General features: G+C 55.5%; 2 pseudogenes across 3 annotated transcripts; both read left to right on the top strand.

The window, feature by feature from the left end:
- The first annotated feature begins 747 nt into the window (after window positions 1-747).
- Window positions 748-12,195, top strand: LOC307202142 (E3 ubiquitin-protein ligase TRIM56 pseudogene; annotated as a pseudogene). 2 transcript variants are annotated; one of them, XR_013843918.1, is made up of 2 exons: window positions 748-836; window positions 10,007-12,195. The product of XR_013843918.1 is annotated as an E3 ubiquitin-protein ligase TRIM56 pseudogene (transcript). The 2 variants fall into 2 exon arrangements; XR_013843919.1 differs by lacking the exon at window positions 748-836 and adding an exon at window positions 8,432-8,563.
- LOC307201676 (E3 ubiquitin-protein ligase TRIM56 pseudogene) lies at window positions 1,030-3,511 on the top strand (annotated as a pseudogene). The gene is made up of 2 exons: window positions 1,030-1,124; window positions 1,701-3,511. The product of its transcript is annotated as an E3 ubiquitin-protein ligase TRIM56 pseudogene (transcript).
- Window positions 12,196-15,185: the final 2,990 nt, after the last annotated feature.

Below are 15,185 nucleotides of genomic sequence, written 5' to 3'. Positions count from 1 at the left end.
GTTTTAAGTCGTCATTTCCACTCCACCACCGCTGAAAATATTGTGGCTAAAAGGTCTTTTTATTTAAGCTGTGCACATATATATATAAAAAGCAGAGACATCACTTTGCCAGCAAAGGTCCGTATAGTTCAAGCTCTGGTTTTCCCAGTAGTGATGTATGGAAGTGAGAGCTGGACCATCAGGAAGGCTGATCGCTGAAGAATGGATGCTTTTGAATTCTGGTGCTGGAGGAGACTCTGGAGAGTCCCATGGACTGCAAGAAGATCAAACCTCTCCATTCTGAAGGAAATCAGCCCTGAGTGCTCACTGGAAGGAGATAACTTAGATAACTCCTCAGGCGGGTGGTCCAGCCTGGATGCCCCAAGAGGAGACGGGCTGCGAGGCTCAAAGGGAGGGAGGAGAGCCGAGACCTTTCATTGCGGAACCAGCTCGGAGCCCCCCGCGACCCCCTTGTCACAACCTCCCAGCCCCGCTGCGCCTTGCGCAGGGGTGCCCAAACTTTTCTCAAAGAGAGCCAGATTTGATGAAGTTAAAATGCGTGAGGGCCGCCCAAAGCTTTATATCCGATTTTACCCCAATGTTGTTGAATTTTTTTGTTGATTCAAGTTGTTGAGCTTTTAGGTGGGGTTTACCCCAGTAAATAAACTAGGCGCCGGATTAAACCTTTGGACTTTGAACACACCTGCCCTTGCGGGGATCCTCCGCCCCCTGGGAGCCGAACCTAGCACCAGATTCGCTTTCGCTTTCGTGCAGTGACGCTCCCCGCCCCACATCTCGGGGGCGACCTCGGGGGAAGGGCAGGCGGGGAGGACCCTCAGCCCAGCTGCCGCTCCGAGGTAGGGGCTCCTTCGCGGGTGGGCGGACAAGCTTCCAGCCAATCGGGAGTCGCCCCCCCAGATATGGGGTTCGGGCGGCGGCCTTTGGCGCGGAGACCTTCGGAGGGTTAGGGGCGGCCGGGGTGGGTTGGGGGGCGGTCCTTCTCTCCCTGGATCCCGGGAAGGGGAGGTCACGCTGGTCGCAAGGGCCTGGATGAGAGCTGGGCAAGGGCGCCCCCGCCAGCGCCAGGAGTCTCCTGGGAACCCAGGAGTCCTGCCCCCTAACCCCCACTCCCGTTGGAAAGAGCCGTCCGTCCCCCACTTCTGACTCGCACCCATCGCTTCATGGGCGTGTTGTAAAACCCGGGGGTCGCCTGTGCAGCTCAACCCCCGGAGAGTGGCCGTGTGTGGGTTTCCCCGTGTTTGTGGCTGTGCGTTTAACGCGCTCCTGTGCGCGCCTTCCTACCTAGCGCACTTACGGACGTGCGCTTCTTGTACAGAGCCTGGGTTTCCTTACATCAGGCGCAAGGGCTCCTTCTCCTGCCTCCCGGGGACACCCCGATCCGGGGAGCCCCCTCTCACCCCAGCCTCCTAGCGGGAGGAAAGGGGGGAGGCCCAGCAGGGCTCTCCAGATGTTGCTGGTCTCCCGCTCCCTCCCTGAGCGCTGGCCTTGCAGGGAATTCAAAGGTCCAGCCATATCTGGTGTTTGCAGTACTTTTGTCTGGAGAGGACTGGGCAAAGTCAGGGAGGAGGGAGGCTGTCCTTGGTTCCGAGCCACAATACAGACTCTGCTGGTCCTCTGGATCCTTTTCACAGTGCGCTCTCTCTCTCTCTCTCTCTCTCTCTCTCTCTCTCTCTCTGTCTCTCTCTCGCTCTCCCTTCAAGGCAACCTCCCTGCAGCAGGGACCACCTCAAAGAGCACACTGGCGAGGAGCTGCGCTTCTTCTGCACGCCTTGTGCCGTCGTCCTCTGCCGGGAGTGCCGGCTGGGGGCCCACCTCCAGCACCCTTGCCTGCCCCTGGCTGAGGCGGCCCAGGCCCGTCGGCCGGTCATCGTGGAGCTCCTGGCCGGGGTGGAGGAGACAGTGCAGGTCATCCGAGCAGGGAGGGCCAGCCTGGAGAGGGAGGCTGCGCAGCTGCAGGTGCGCGAGGCTAGCATCCAGGATGCGGTGGAGCAGGCGTGCTCGCGGGCGGTGCAGCGGCTGCTGGCGCACCAGGAGGAGGTCCTGGCCCAGCTGGCGGACTACGTGAAGGAGCGGCAGAAGGCCTGCCAGGCCCTCTGCTCTGATCTGGAGTTCCAAGAGCAGGTGGCCTCCAACACCGTGGCCTTTGCCCAGAAGGTGCTGAGTCTGGGGAGGGAGGTGGAGATCGTCTCCCTGGAGCAGGTCATCTGTGAGCGTCTCAGGCATCTGCAGGGCCTCTCCTGGGAGCCGCTGGCCACCCGCCTGCCCTGCCTGGAGGTCGACGCTGAGATCGAGGGCAGCGGCCCCCGCCTGTTCCACTTGGAGTTCCAAAAGGAGAGCCCCACTGGAGTGCCGGAGGGCCCCCAGGAGGCGGCCCCAAACGGGGCCAAGAAGAAGCAACAGCAGCAAGTGCCGCCTGCCAAGGAGGGATCCCCTGTGCCTCCTCCCAAGGTCCCGGAAGCCCCCCTTCTGACACCCAAGCCTCTCTTCTCGTGTAGCTTCTGGGTCAAGACCCCCAGTGACAAGAAGCGTCCTCAGGTCACAGGGCTCTGCCCCTTTGGCTCTGGAGAGCTGCTGGTGGCCGACAAGCAAAACCAGAATCTGAAGCGCTTCTCCCTGCAAGGGGAGTTCAAGGGCACTGTCCCCGTCCCCAGTGGCGTGGCCCCGGTCAGCGTGGCCACCGTGGGCAGCAAGGTGGCCTTCACAGCTGGCTCCTGCCTCTACCTCCTGAACGGTGAGGGTGGCCTGGTGTGGCAGAAGGCCCTGCGAAGGGGGCAGGCCAGCCATGCCGTGGTGGGGCTGGGGGGAGACCGTATGGCGGTGTGTGTGGCTGGGCAGTTGGAGGTGTACGACCTGGAGGGGCGGCTGCTGGAGAAGATTGTGCCCGAGGGCAGTGCAGAGAGGTGCCTCGTCTTCCTGGCCAACCACAAGGACGGCTTTGTGGGCTCGGACTGGTACCGCCGCAGCGTGGTCCTGTTCACCAGGACGGGGCAGCTGGTGGCCGAGTGCTCTGAGGAGCAGCTGGGTGAGTGCCAGCCAGGGGCCGTTTGTGCTGACGCCACGGGCATCATTTACGTGGTCCTGCGGGAGCTTAACAAGGTGGTGGCCTTCTCCCCCAGCGGGGAGGAGTTGGGGGCGTTCCTCACTGCCGAGAACAGCATCGACCGACCGCGGGTGGTCACGGTGGCTAGGGAGGGGCGCTTTGCCGTGGCTCTGAGCAACGGCACCGTCCACATCTTCCAGATCAGGTATCAGGGCAAGTGAGCCAGAGGAAGGGCAAGGGGGGGGGGTTAAAAGCTGTATGTCCCAGAGTTAATGACCCAAGGCAGACTGGTGTGCCCAAGGTGAGCAATGGTGTGTGTAGGAGAGTAAAAGCATGCTTTTACTTTGTAACTCTGTTGTGATCACCATTCCTCTCTTTTTCCCCCTATAAATATCATTCAATAATAAAACAAACGTGTATATTTGCATCTTTGCAAGAGAGGACAATTGTATATGAGCTGAAATAAAGAGTCTGGATAAAAACTTCCTGCATTTCTGAGATTTTCGTCCTGGGATGTATGAGAAGCATAAACTCCACAGCAACCAGCTGCCTGGGACCCCCCCCCCCCCATTTTTCGACATGCAGAAACTCCGACATGCAGTTTGGGAGTAGGAGCTCAACTGTTCAGAAATGGGGCAGAATCTCACCATACAGCATATTGGCAACAACAATGATCAGTTATTTGTTTCATTCATTCATTTGGCACCCCAAAGCGATTTACAATATATTTTTTGTTGTTTAATCGTTTAGTCGTGTCCGCCTCTTCGTGACCCCCTGGACCAGAGCACGCCAGGCACTCCTGTCTTCCACTGCCTCCCGCAGTTTAGTCAAACTCATGCTGGTAGCTTCGAGAACACTGTCCCACCATCTCGTCCTCCGTCGTCCCCTTCTCCTTGCACCCTCCATCTTTCCCAACATCAGGGTCTTTTCCAGGGAGTCTTCTCTTCTCATGAGGTGACCAAAGTCTTGGAGCCTCAGCTTCAGGATCTGTCCTTCCAGTGAGCACCCAGGGCTAATGTCCTTAAGAATGGAGAGGTTTGATCTTCTTGCAGTCCATGGGACTCTCAAGAGTCTCCTCCAGCACCAGAATTCAAAAGCATTAATTCTTCAGCGATCAGCCTTCTTGATGGTCCAGCTCTCACTTCCATACATCACTACTGGGAAAACCATAGCTTTAACTATACGGACCTTTGTTGGCAAGGTGATGTCTCTGCTTTTTAATATGCTGTTTAGGTTTGCCATCGCCTTTCTCCCAAGGAGCAGGCGTCTTTTAATTTCGTGGCTGCTGTCACCATCTGCAGTGATCATGGAGCCCAAGAAAGTCAAATCTCTCACTGCCTCCATTTCTTCCCCTTCCCAGTGGCCATGATCTTCGTTTTTTTGATGTTGAGCTTCAGACCATATTTTGTGCTCTCCTCTTTCACCCTCATTAAAAGGTTCCTTAATTCCTCCTCACTTTCTGCCATCAAGGTTGTGTCATCTGCATATCTGAGGTTGTTGATATTTCTTCCGGCAATCTTAATTCCGGCTTGGGTTTCATCCAGCCCAGCCTTTCGCATGATGAATTCTGCATATACGTTAAATAAGCAGGGAGACAATATGCAGCCTTGCCGTACTCCTTTCCCAATTTTGAACCAATCAGTTGTTCCATATCCAGTTCTAACTGTAGCTTCTTATCCCACATAGAGATTTCTCAGGAGACAGATGAGGTGATCAGGCACTCCCATTTCTTTAAGAACTTGCCATAGTTTGCTGTGGTCGACACAGTCAAAGGCTTTTGCATAGTCAATGAAGCAGAAGTAGATGTCTTATAACAACTAAAAGAATTGCAGATATGGAAGCTCTTCATATATATATATATATACTGTATATATATACATATATATATATATATATATATATATATGAGAACAGCTTCAAACAACAATGCCTAAAATCAGTCGGATTCCAATGCTGATACCGGCTGGAATTGTTGCAGGAATTTATGTATAGGTTGGGGGGGGGGTTGCCCCTCCAGCAGATACCATGCACATGCAGCCCACTACCAAAATCAGCACAATCACTTTTGTGACTTTTGCGATTTGTCCCCACAAAACACTTGGTCACAGTTTCATCCTATCTATTCAAAGGGCCTTTGCTGCACGATACCAAATGTAAGAATTCACTGATCAATGGATCTCTGTACTGGCTCACTGGGAAAACTTCAGAAATTCATCTAGACCTGTGAGCTCAGCTCCTCAGCAGCCCCTCTGCCTGGGTGATAATCCCTGGCCTCCTGATACCTGAGAGCCAGACAGGTAGCCATGCCAGAAAGAACAAACCCAGATGAAGACAAAAGGGTGGGATTCACTCGGCTGGGAAACAGGGAAATGTAAATATCTCTTTTGTTCCACTTGATGGGTGTTTGGTGGAGGGCAAGGGGAACCATGGGGCAGGGTCCAGGATGCTCAGATTACGGCCACCAGACCTCCCCTTTCATGATGTAACCGTGATGTATGAGTGATGTAGTTTAGGGGGGGTGTAACATGGGGATGAGCAGCTAATAAAAGTTTGGGTTCTCTTTTGTTCTGGGCTTCCATCTTGTTCCACCTGGTGGCAGGTGGGAGTCCCATCGCGACAGTCTTCAATAAAGACCAAGCCGACTGGCTGCTGTTTTGCTCTGGGATTCCTGGCTGGGGTCCTTGTTTTTTGTCCAGGGGAGACCTCAGATTTCTCCGTTAACAGAATAAGGATTGCAGAATCATTGGAAAGGACCCTGTGAGTCATCTGGCAAACCCCCAGCAGTTTCATTTCCTTCTGACCTTTGATGATTTCAATTCCACCTCTGTGGAACGCCCACACAGACCATGCATGTGTGTTTGTGTGTATTTTCACACGCATAAATATATACATATGTGCAATTCGGGATCTCTCTCTATGCAGGTGTGATGATGGCAGAATCCTAGAATTGTAGATTTGGAGAGGACCCCCAGGGCCACCCAGCCCAGGCCCCTGCAATGCAGGAATCGTAGCCAGGATCCTGGAGGAGACTGCGGCCCCTAAAAGAAATATTCTGCCCCAACACAAGTGGGAGTTTTTTAGCCACCCCCAGGAGACTCTGGGCTGCTGTTGCTTTGATACAGCCTGAGGAGAAAACTGTTGACGGCTCCTAGTGTTGCAGGAATTTATGTATAGGTTGGGGGGTTGCCCCTCCAGCAGATACCATGCACATGCAGCCCACTACCAAAATCAGCACAATCACTTTGTGACTTTTGTGACTTGTCCCCACAAAACACTTGGTCACAGTTTCTTTCTATCTATTCAAAGGGCCTCTGCTGCACGATACCAAATGTAAGAATTCACTGATAAATGAATCTCTGTACTGGCTCACTGGGAAAACTCCAGAAATTCATCTAGACCTGTGAGCTCAGCTCCTCAGCAGCCCCTCTGCCTGAGTGATAATCCCTGGCATCCTGATACCTGATTGCCAGACAGGTAGCCATTTCAGAAAGAACAAACCCAGATAAAGACAAAAGGATGTGATTAACTTGACTGGGAAATAGGGAAATGTAAAAATCTCTTTTATTACATTTGATGGGTGTTTGGTGGAGGGCAAGGAGAACCATGGGGCAGGGCCCAGGATGCTCAGATTCCTGCCACCAGACCTCCCCTTTCATGATATAACCGTGATGTATGAGTGATGTATTAGTACGTTTCCGAGCACAATTCAAAGTGTTGGTGTTGACCTTTAAAGCCCTAAATGGCCCAGTATACCTGAAGGAGCTTCTCCACCCACATCGTTCTGCTCGGACACTGAGGTCCAGCGCCGAAGGCCTTCTGGCGGTTCCCTCATTGTGAGAAGCAAAGCTGCAGGGAACCAGGCAGAGGGCCTTCTCGGTGGTGGCACCCGCCCTGTGGAACGCCCTCCCACCAGATGCCAAAGAGAAAAATAACTGCCAAACTTTTAGAAGACATCTGAAAGCAGCCCTGTTTAGGGAAGCGTATAACGTTTAATAGGTTATTGTATTTTAGTGTTTTGTTGGAAGCCGCCCAGAGTGTCTGGGGAAACCCAGCCAGATGGGCGGGGTATAAATATATTATTATTATTATTATTATTATTATTATTATTATTAATTCATTTGTAAGCAAGAAGGAACACAGTTGAGGATCCGCCCCTTAACCTAGGAACAAATCTACCTTTGGGCATTTGGAGATTTTTATTGACATTCCCTTGGTATAACGGGCGACCTTGCCTTGTAACCATGTCTTGTTTAATCATTCTGTCTATGCTATACATAGTTCCAGTCGCTACTTTCCACACAATCTCTCCCCCCCCCCCATTTTATTTCATGCCTGCTTTTGCAGATGTGGGAAGCTGATTCGGGGTTGAAGCCAAACTGTTGGAAGGTTGCAGCATCTGCTGGGGCTGTAGACACTGATACATGAGATGAGTTTTTATTGCAGCAGGGGCAGATGAAGGCGTCCAGTTACGCTGCTGCAGATGGACCACCGTGTTTCTTCTCTCTGCGCTCGCCTTAAGTCATCATTCCCACTCCCCCACCCCCAAAAATATTGCAGCTAAAAAGCCTTTTTATTTATGCCTTGCGCATATATATTTATATATAGGCAGAGGCAAATAAGACTGTTGGTGTACATTAAAAAAAAAATTGGTAACTTCCTCCCCATACAGTTAGCCGCCTTGAGCATTGTTTTAAGTCGTCATTTCCACTCCACCACCCCTGAAAATATTGTGGCTAAAAGGTCTTTTTATTTAAGCTGTGCACATATATATATAAAAAGCAGAGACATCACTTTGCCAGCAAAGGTCCGTATAGTTCAAGCTCTGGTTTTCCCAGTAGTGATGTATGGAAGTGAGAGCTGGACCATCAGGAAGGCTGATCGCTGAAGAATGGATGCTTTTGAATTCTGGTGCTGGAGGAGACTCTGGAGAGTCCCATGGACTGCAAGAAGATCAAACCTCTCCATTCTGAAGGAAATCAGCCCTGAGTGCTCACTGGAAGGAGATAACTTAGATAACTCCTCAGGCGGGTGGTCCAGCCTGGATGCCCCAAGAGGAGACGGGCTGCGAGGCTCAAAGGGAGGGAGGAGAGCCGAGACCTTTCATTGCGGAACCAGCTCGGAGCCCCCCGCGACCCCCTTGTCACAACCTCCCAGCCCCGCTGCGCCTTGCGCAGGGGTGCCCAAACTTTTCTCAAAGAGAGCCAGATTTGATGAAGTTAAAATGCGTGAGGGCCGCCCAAAGCTTTATATCCGATTTTACCCCAATGTTGTTGAACTTTTTTGTTGATTCAAGTTGTTGAGCTTTTAGGTGGGGTTTACCCCAGTAAATAAACTAGGCGCCGGATTAAACCTTTGGACTTTGAACACACCTGCCCTTGCGGGGATCCTCCGCCCCCTGGGAGCCGAACCTAGCACCAGATTCGCTTTCGCTTTCGTGCAGTGACGCTCCCCGCCCCACATTTCGGGGGCGACCTCGGGGGAAGGGCAGGCGGGGAGGACCCTCAGCCCAGCTGCCGCTCCGAGGTAGGGGCTCCTTCGCGGGTGGGCGGACAAGCTTCCAGCCAATCGGGAGTCGCCCCCCAGATATGGGGTTCGGGCGGCGGCCTTTGGCGCGGAGACCTTCGGAGGGTTAGGGGCGGCCGGGGTGGGTTGGGGGGCGGTCCTTCTCTCCCTGGATCCCGGGAAGGGGAGGTCACGGAGGTCACAAGGGCCTGGATGAGAGCTGGGCAAGGGCGCCCCCGCCAGCGCCAGGAGTCTCCTGGGAACCCAGGAGTCCTGCCCCCTAACCCCCACTCCCGTTGGACGTGTTGTAGAAACCGGGGGTCGCCTGTGCAGCTCAACCCCGTGTGTGGGTTTCCCCGTGTTTGTGGCTGTGCGTTTAACGCGCTCCTGTGCGCGCCTTCCTACCTAGCGCACTTATGGACGTGCGCTTCTTGTACAGAGCCTGGGTTTCCTTACATCAGGCGCAAGGGCTCCTTCTCCTGCCTCCCGGGGACACCCCGATCCGGGGAGCCCCCTCTCACCCCAGCCTCCTAGCGGGAGGAGAGGGGGGAGGCCCAGCAGGGCTCTCCAGATGTTGCTGGTCTCCCGCTCCCTCCCTGAGCGCTGGCCTTGCAGGGAATTCAAAGGTCCAGCCATATCTGGTGTTTGCAGTACTTTTGTCCCAAGAGGACTGGGCAAAGGCAGGGAGGAGGGAGGGGCTGTCCTTGGCTCTGAGCCACAATACAGACTCTGCTATGCCTTAGTGAATGGTGATCTGCTCTACTGTCAAACTGCTCCTATTGTCAGAAAGTTCTTCCTGATGTTTACGCTACAATTTCCTTTCTTGTAACTGAACTCAGGCTTGCTTCATTTCCCATGTGGCAGCCCTTGAGATGTTTGAAGATGGCTACCATATCTCCTCTCAGTCTCCTCTTTTCCAGGCTAAACATACCCAGGTCCCTCAACTGCTCCTCATCAGGCTTGGTTTCTAGACCTTTGATCATCTTGGCAGCCCTTCTCCACATACCTTCCAGCTTGTCCATACAGTGGTACCTCGGGTTACAGACGCTTCAGGTAACGGACTCCGCTAACCCAGAAATAGTACCTTGGGTTAAGAACTTTGTTTCAGGATGAGAACAGAAATTGTGCTCTGGTGGCACAGCAGCAGTGGGAAGCCCCATTAGCTAAAGTGGTGCTTCAGGTTAAGAACAGTTTCAGGTTAAGAACAGACCTCCAGAAGGATTTAAGTACTTAACCCGAGGTACCACTGTATTCTCCTTAAATTGTGCTGCCCTGGTCTTCTGATGATGCAGCCTAGAATCACATTTGTCTTTTTTTGTGCTGCATCACAGCGTTGACTCATATTGAGCTTGTGGTTTACTAAAACCCCTGGATCCTTTTCACAGTGCTCTCTCTCTCTCTCTCTCTCTCTCTCTCTCTCTCTCTCTGTCTCTCTCTCTCTCTCTCTCTCTCTCTCCCTTCAAGGCAACCTCCCTGCAGCAGGGACCACCCCACCATGGCTGCCAAGGCCCCGTCCCTCTCCGAAGCCCTCACCAGCGGCTTCCTGACTTGCGCCATCTGCCTGGAGCGCCTCCGCCGCCCCAAGATCCTTCCCTGCCTGCACAGCTACTGCCAGGAGTGCCTGCGGAAGTTGGCAGAAGGCCAGAAGGAGCTTCAGTGCCCGGAGTGCCGTGAGCGGGTGGCCCTCCCAGAGGGGGGCGTGGGCGCCCTCCGGACCAACTTCTTCATCAACGGCCTGCTGGACCTGGTCCACCCCACAGGGGAGGCAGAGCCCACCTGCAGCCTCTGCCCGCTCATCGGCCAGGAGGCCGGCCGGCCGGCCGTCTCCCGCTGCCTGGACTGCGCCGATGACATGTGTCAGGATTGCGCCAGCGGGCACCGCTGCTCCCGCCTCACCCACCTCCACCGCGTGGTGGCCATGAAGGGCTACCTCTCCGGAAAGCACGACGAGGAGATCCGGAAGCGCCAGGCGCTACAGTGCAAAGAGCACACCGGCGAGGAGCTGCGCTTCTTCTGCACGCCTTGTGCCGTCGTCCTCTGCCGGGAGTGCCGGCTGGGGGCCCACCTCCAGCACCCTTGCCTGCCCCTGGCTGAGGCGGCCCAGGCCCGCCGGCCGGTCATCGTGGAGCTCCTGGCCGGGGTGGAGGAGACGGTGCAGGTCATCCGGACGGGGAGGGCCAGCCTGGAGAGGGAGGCTGCGCAGCTGCAGGTGCGCGAGGCTAGCATCCAGGATGCGGTGGAGCAGGCGTGTTCGCGGGCGGTGCAGCGGCTGCTGGCGCACCAGGAGGAGGTCCTGGCCCAGCTGGCGGACTACGTGAAGGAGCGGCAGAAGGCCTACCAGGCCCTCTGCTCTGATCTGGAGTTCCAAGAGCAGGTGGCCTCCAGCACCGTGGCCTTTGCCCAGAAGGTGCTGGGCCTGGGGAGGGAGGTGGAGATCGTCTCCCTGGAGCAGGTCATCTGTGAGCGTCTCAGGCATCTGCAGGGCTTCTCCTGGGAGCCGCTGGCCACCCGCCTGCCCTGCCTGGAGGTCGACGCTGAGATCGAGGGCAGCGGCCCCCGCCTGTTCCACCTGGAGTTCCGAGAGGAGAGCCCCACTGGAGTGCCGGAGGGCCCCCAGGAGGCGGGCACAAAAGGGGCAAAGAAAGAGACCCACCTGTCAGAGGGCCCCCAGGAGGCAGCCACAAAAGGGGCGAAGAAGAAGAGGAGGAAGCAAGTGCAGCCCACCTGGGAAGGATCCCAGATGACCACCCTCATCCTCAGGGGCTGCCTCCATGCCGTAGCCCCTGTGCCTCCTCCCAAGGTCCCGGAAGCCCCCCTTCTGACACCCAAGCCTCTCTTCTCGTGTAGCTTCTGGGTCAAGACCCCCAGTGACAAGAAGCGTCCTCAGGTCACAGGGCTCTGCCCCTTTGGCTCTGGAGAGCTGCTGGTGGCCGATGAGCAAAACCAGAAGCTGAAGCGCTTCTCCCTGCAAGGGGAGTTCAAGGGCACTGTCCCCGTCCCCAGTGGCGTGGCCCCGGTCAGTGTGGCCACCGTGGGCAGCAAGGTGGCCTTCACAGCTGGCTCCTGCCTCTACCTCCTGAACGGTGAGGGTGGCCTGGTGTGGCAGAAGGCCCTGCGAAGGGGGCAGGCCAGCCATGCCGTGGTGGGGCTGGGGGGAGACCGTATGGCGGTGTGTGTGGCTGGGCAGTTGGAGGTGTACGACCTGGAGGGGCGGCTGCTGGAGAAGATTGTGCCTGAGGGCAGTGCAGAGCGGTGCCTCGTCTTCCTGGCCAACCACAAGGACGGCTTTGTGGGCTCGGACTGGTACCGCCGCAGCGTGGTCCTGTTCACCAGGACGGGGCAGCTGGTGGCCGAGTGCTCTGAGGAGCAGCTGGGCGAGTGCCAGCCAGGGGCCGTTTGTGCTGACGCCACGGGCATCATTTACGTGGTCCTGCGGGAGCTTAACAAGGTGGTGGCCTTCTCCCCCAGCGGGGAGGAGTTGGGGGCGTTCCTCACTGCCAAGCACAGCATCGACCGACCGCGGGTGGTCACGGTGGCTAGGGAGGGGCACTTTGCCGTGGCTCTGAGCAACGGCACTGTCGACATCTTCCGGATCAGGTATCAGGGCCAGTGAGACAGAGGAAGGGCAAGGGGGGGGGGTTAAAAGCTGTATGTCCCAGCCAATAGATTGGGTGGGGCAGGTTCCACAGGGGGAGATGTATTGGGACAACCGATCTCAGTGATCACGGGCAGGAGGAGGAGTTATGCTAAGACCAGACCATGTCATTACCGAGGAGGCAGGTTTAGTCGTTGTTTGAGGACTATCCCTGCCTCCAGGTCTGGTCCTGACCGGAAGGATACAGTAATCAGCAAGGGAAACCCACATGACCTGAAAGTGTTGCTGTGCAATGCCAGGTCAATGATGAATAAAACCACTGCCATCCACGACCTGATTGTGGATGGAGGATTTGACCTGGCATGTGTGACAGAGACCTGGTTGGATGAGGCAGATGGGCCTGTCCTTGCCGCTGCCTGCCCACCAGGTTTCTCTTACGCACAGCAACCCAGGTCATGTGGGCGGGGAGGGGGGGTTGCAGTGATTTTTAGGAAGTCATTAGTCTGCACCAGGCGTCCTATTGGGAAGACCCAGTTTTCTGAGTGCATGTTCTGGAAGTTGGGCAATAGGGGCAGTACAGGATTCCTACTGGTGTACCGACCTCCCCGCTGCACCAAGGATTCCCTGCCCGAGCTGCTTCAGGTCGTGGCGGATATGCTCCTGGAGACACCTAGCTTGGTTGTCCTGGGGGATTTTAACATCCATGCCGACACGACCTTACAAGGGGCCGCTCGGGACTTCGTGGAAAGCATGGCCTCCATGGGGCTGTCCCTGAATAAGTCTGGCCCAACTCATAGCCACGGACATGCCTTAGACTTGGTGTTTACCTCTACGGATGTTGGTGATCTGACATTAACTAAAAGCGAAACAAAAGAAGTGCCATGGTCAGATCACTTCCTGGTGCAACTGGACTTCTCCGCAACCCTTCCCCTCTGCAGGGAGGTGGGACCGATTCGGATGGTCCGCCCCCGCCACTTAATGGATCCAATTGGCTTCCAGAGAGTGGTAGGGGATGCTTTATCCCAAGTTGATGGCCTTTCAGCTGATTCCCTGGTGGCACGCTGGAATGCGGAGTTAACCAGGGCTATTGACTGTCTGGCTCCGAAGCGCCCTCTCCGATTGCATGGAGCCCGGACAGCCCCGTGGTTTTCCCCGGAGCTGAGGGTGATGAAACAATCGTTGAGACGGCTAGAGCGCCGGTGGCGGAAAACTCATTCTGAATCAGACCGGACACGGGTTAGAGCTCAACATCGAGCCTACCAAGTGGCAATGGCGACGGCGAAGAGGGCCTTCTTCGCCGCCTCCATTGCATCTGCAGAAAACAGCAGCAGGAGACTTTTTCAGGTGGTTCGCAGTTTATCGGAACCACCTGTACCACCGGGGCCTGGTAGGGACCCCAAGATCTCCTGCAATGCTTTTGCAAAGTTTTTTGCAGATAAAATCACTCAGATTCAGAAGGAGGTAGACTCCACAGTGGGAGCAGGGCCAGGGCGGGAGAGTGCTAGAGTTCTGTCTGGTCCTGTTATATGGGATCAATTCCAATCTGTTACCTCCGAGGATGTGGACAGGCTGCTTGGACGAGTGAAACCGACCACCTGTCTCCTTGATCCTTGCCCATCCTGGCTGATAAAAGCAAGCCGGGAAGGGCTGGGCGATGGGCTTTGCGGGGTGGTGAATGCTTCCCTCTGTGAGGGAGCCTTCCCAGACCCGCTGAAAGAGGCGGTCATTAAACCGCTTCTTAAAAAAACATCTTTAGACCCGGCCAATTTGGCCAACTATCACCCAGTCTCAAATCTGCCATTCTTGGGCAAGGTGATTGAGCGGGTGGTTGCTGAACAACTCCAAGCACGCCTGGAGGAAACGGACCATTTGGATCCCTTCCAATCGGGATTCAGGCCTCACCATGGGACTGAAACTGCCTTGGTCGCGCTGGTTGATGATCTCCGGCGGGCTAGGGACAAAGGTGAAAGCTGTTTCCTAGTTCTGCTGGATCTCTCAGCGGCCTTTGACACCATCGACCATAACATCCTTCTGGACCGTCTAGAGGGGCTGGGAGCTGGGGGCACTGTTATACAGTGGTTTCGCTCCTTCCTCCTGGGCCGTGTTCAGAAAGTGGTGGTGGGGGATGAGTGTTCAGACCCTTGGGCCCTCACTTGTGGGGTACCTCAGTGTTCCGTCCTCTCCCCCATGCTTTTTAACATCTATATGAAGCCGCTGGGAGAGATCATCAGGGGGTTTGGACTGGGTGTTCATCAGTATGCAGATGACACCCAGCTCTACCTCTCCTTTAAATCAGAACCAGTGAAGGCGGTGAAGGTCCTGTGTGAGTGCCTGGAGGCGGTTGGAGGTTGGATGGCGGCTAACAGATTGAGGTTGAATCCTGACAAGACAGAAGTACTGTTTTTGGGGGACAGGAGGCGGGCAGGTGTGGAGGATTCCCTGGTCCTGAATGGGGTAACTGTGCCCCTGAAGGACCAGGTGCGCAGCCTGGGAGTCATTTTGGACTCACAGCTGTCCATGGAGGCGCAGGTTAACTCTGTGTCCAGGGCAGCTGTCTATCAGCTCCACCTGGTACGCAGGCTAAGACCCTACCTCCCCGCGGACTGTCTCGCCAGAGTGGTGCATGCTCTGGTTATCTCACGCTTGGACTACTGCAACGCGCTCTACGTGGGGCTACCTTTGAAGGTGACCCGGAAACTGCAATTAATCCAGAATGCGGCAGCTAGACTGGTGACTGGGAGTGGCCGCCGGGACCACATAACACCGGTTCTGAGAGATCTGCACTGGCTCCCAGTACGTTTCCGAGCACGATTCAAAGTGTTGGTGCTGACCTTTAAAGCCCTAAACGGCCTCGGTCCTGTATACCTGAAGGAGCATCTCCACCCCCATCGTTCAGCCCGGACACTGAGATCCAGCGCCGAGGGCCTTCTGGCGGTTCCCTCATTGCGAGAAGTGAGGCTACAGGGAACCAGGCAGAGGGTCTTCTCGGTAGTGGCACCCGCCCTGTGGAACACCCTCCCATCAGATGTCAAAGAGATAAAGAACTAC

The sequence above is a fragment of the Podarcis cretensis genome (assembly GCF_951804945.1).
Source record: "Podarcis cretensis genome assembly, chromosome: 13".
NCBI classification, from domain to species: domain Eukaryota; kingdom Metazoa; phylum Chordata; class Lepidosauria; order Squamata; family Lacertidae; genus Podarcis; species Podarcis cretensis.
Note: the sequence above shows the minus strand (reverse complement) of the source record. Positions and strands in the feature narration are given on the sequence as shown.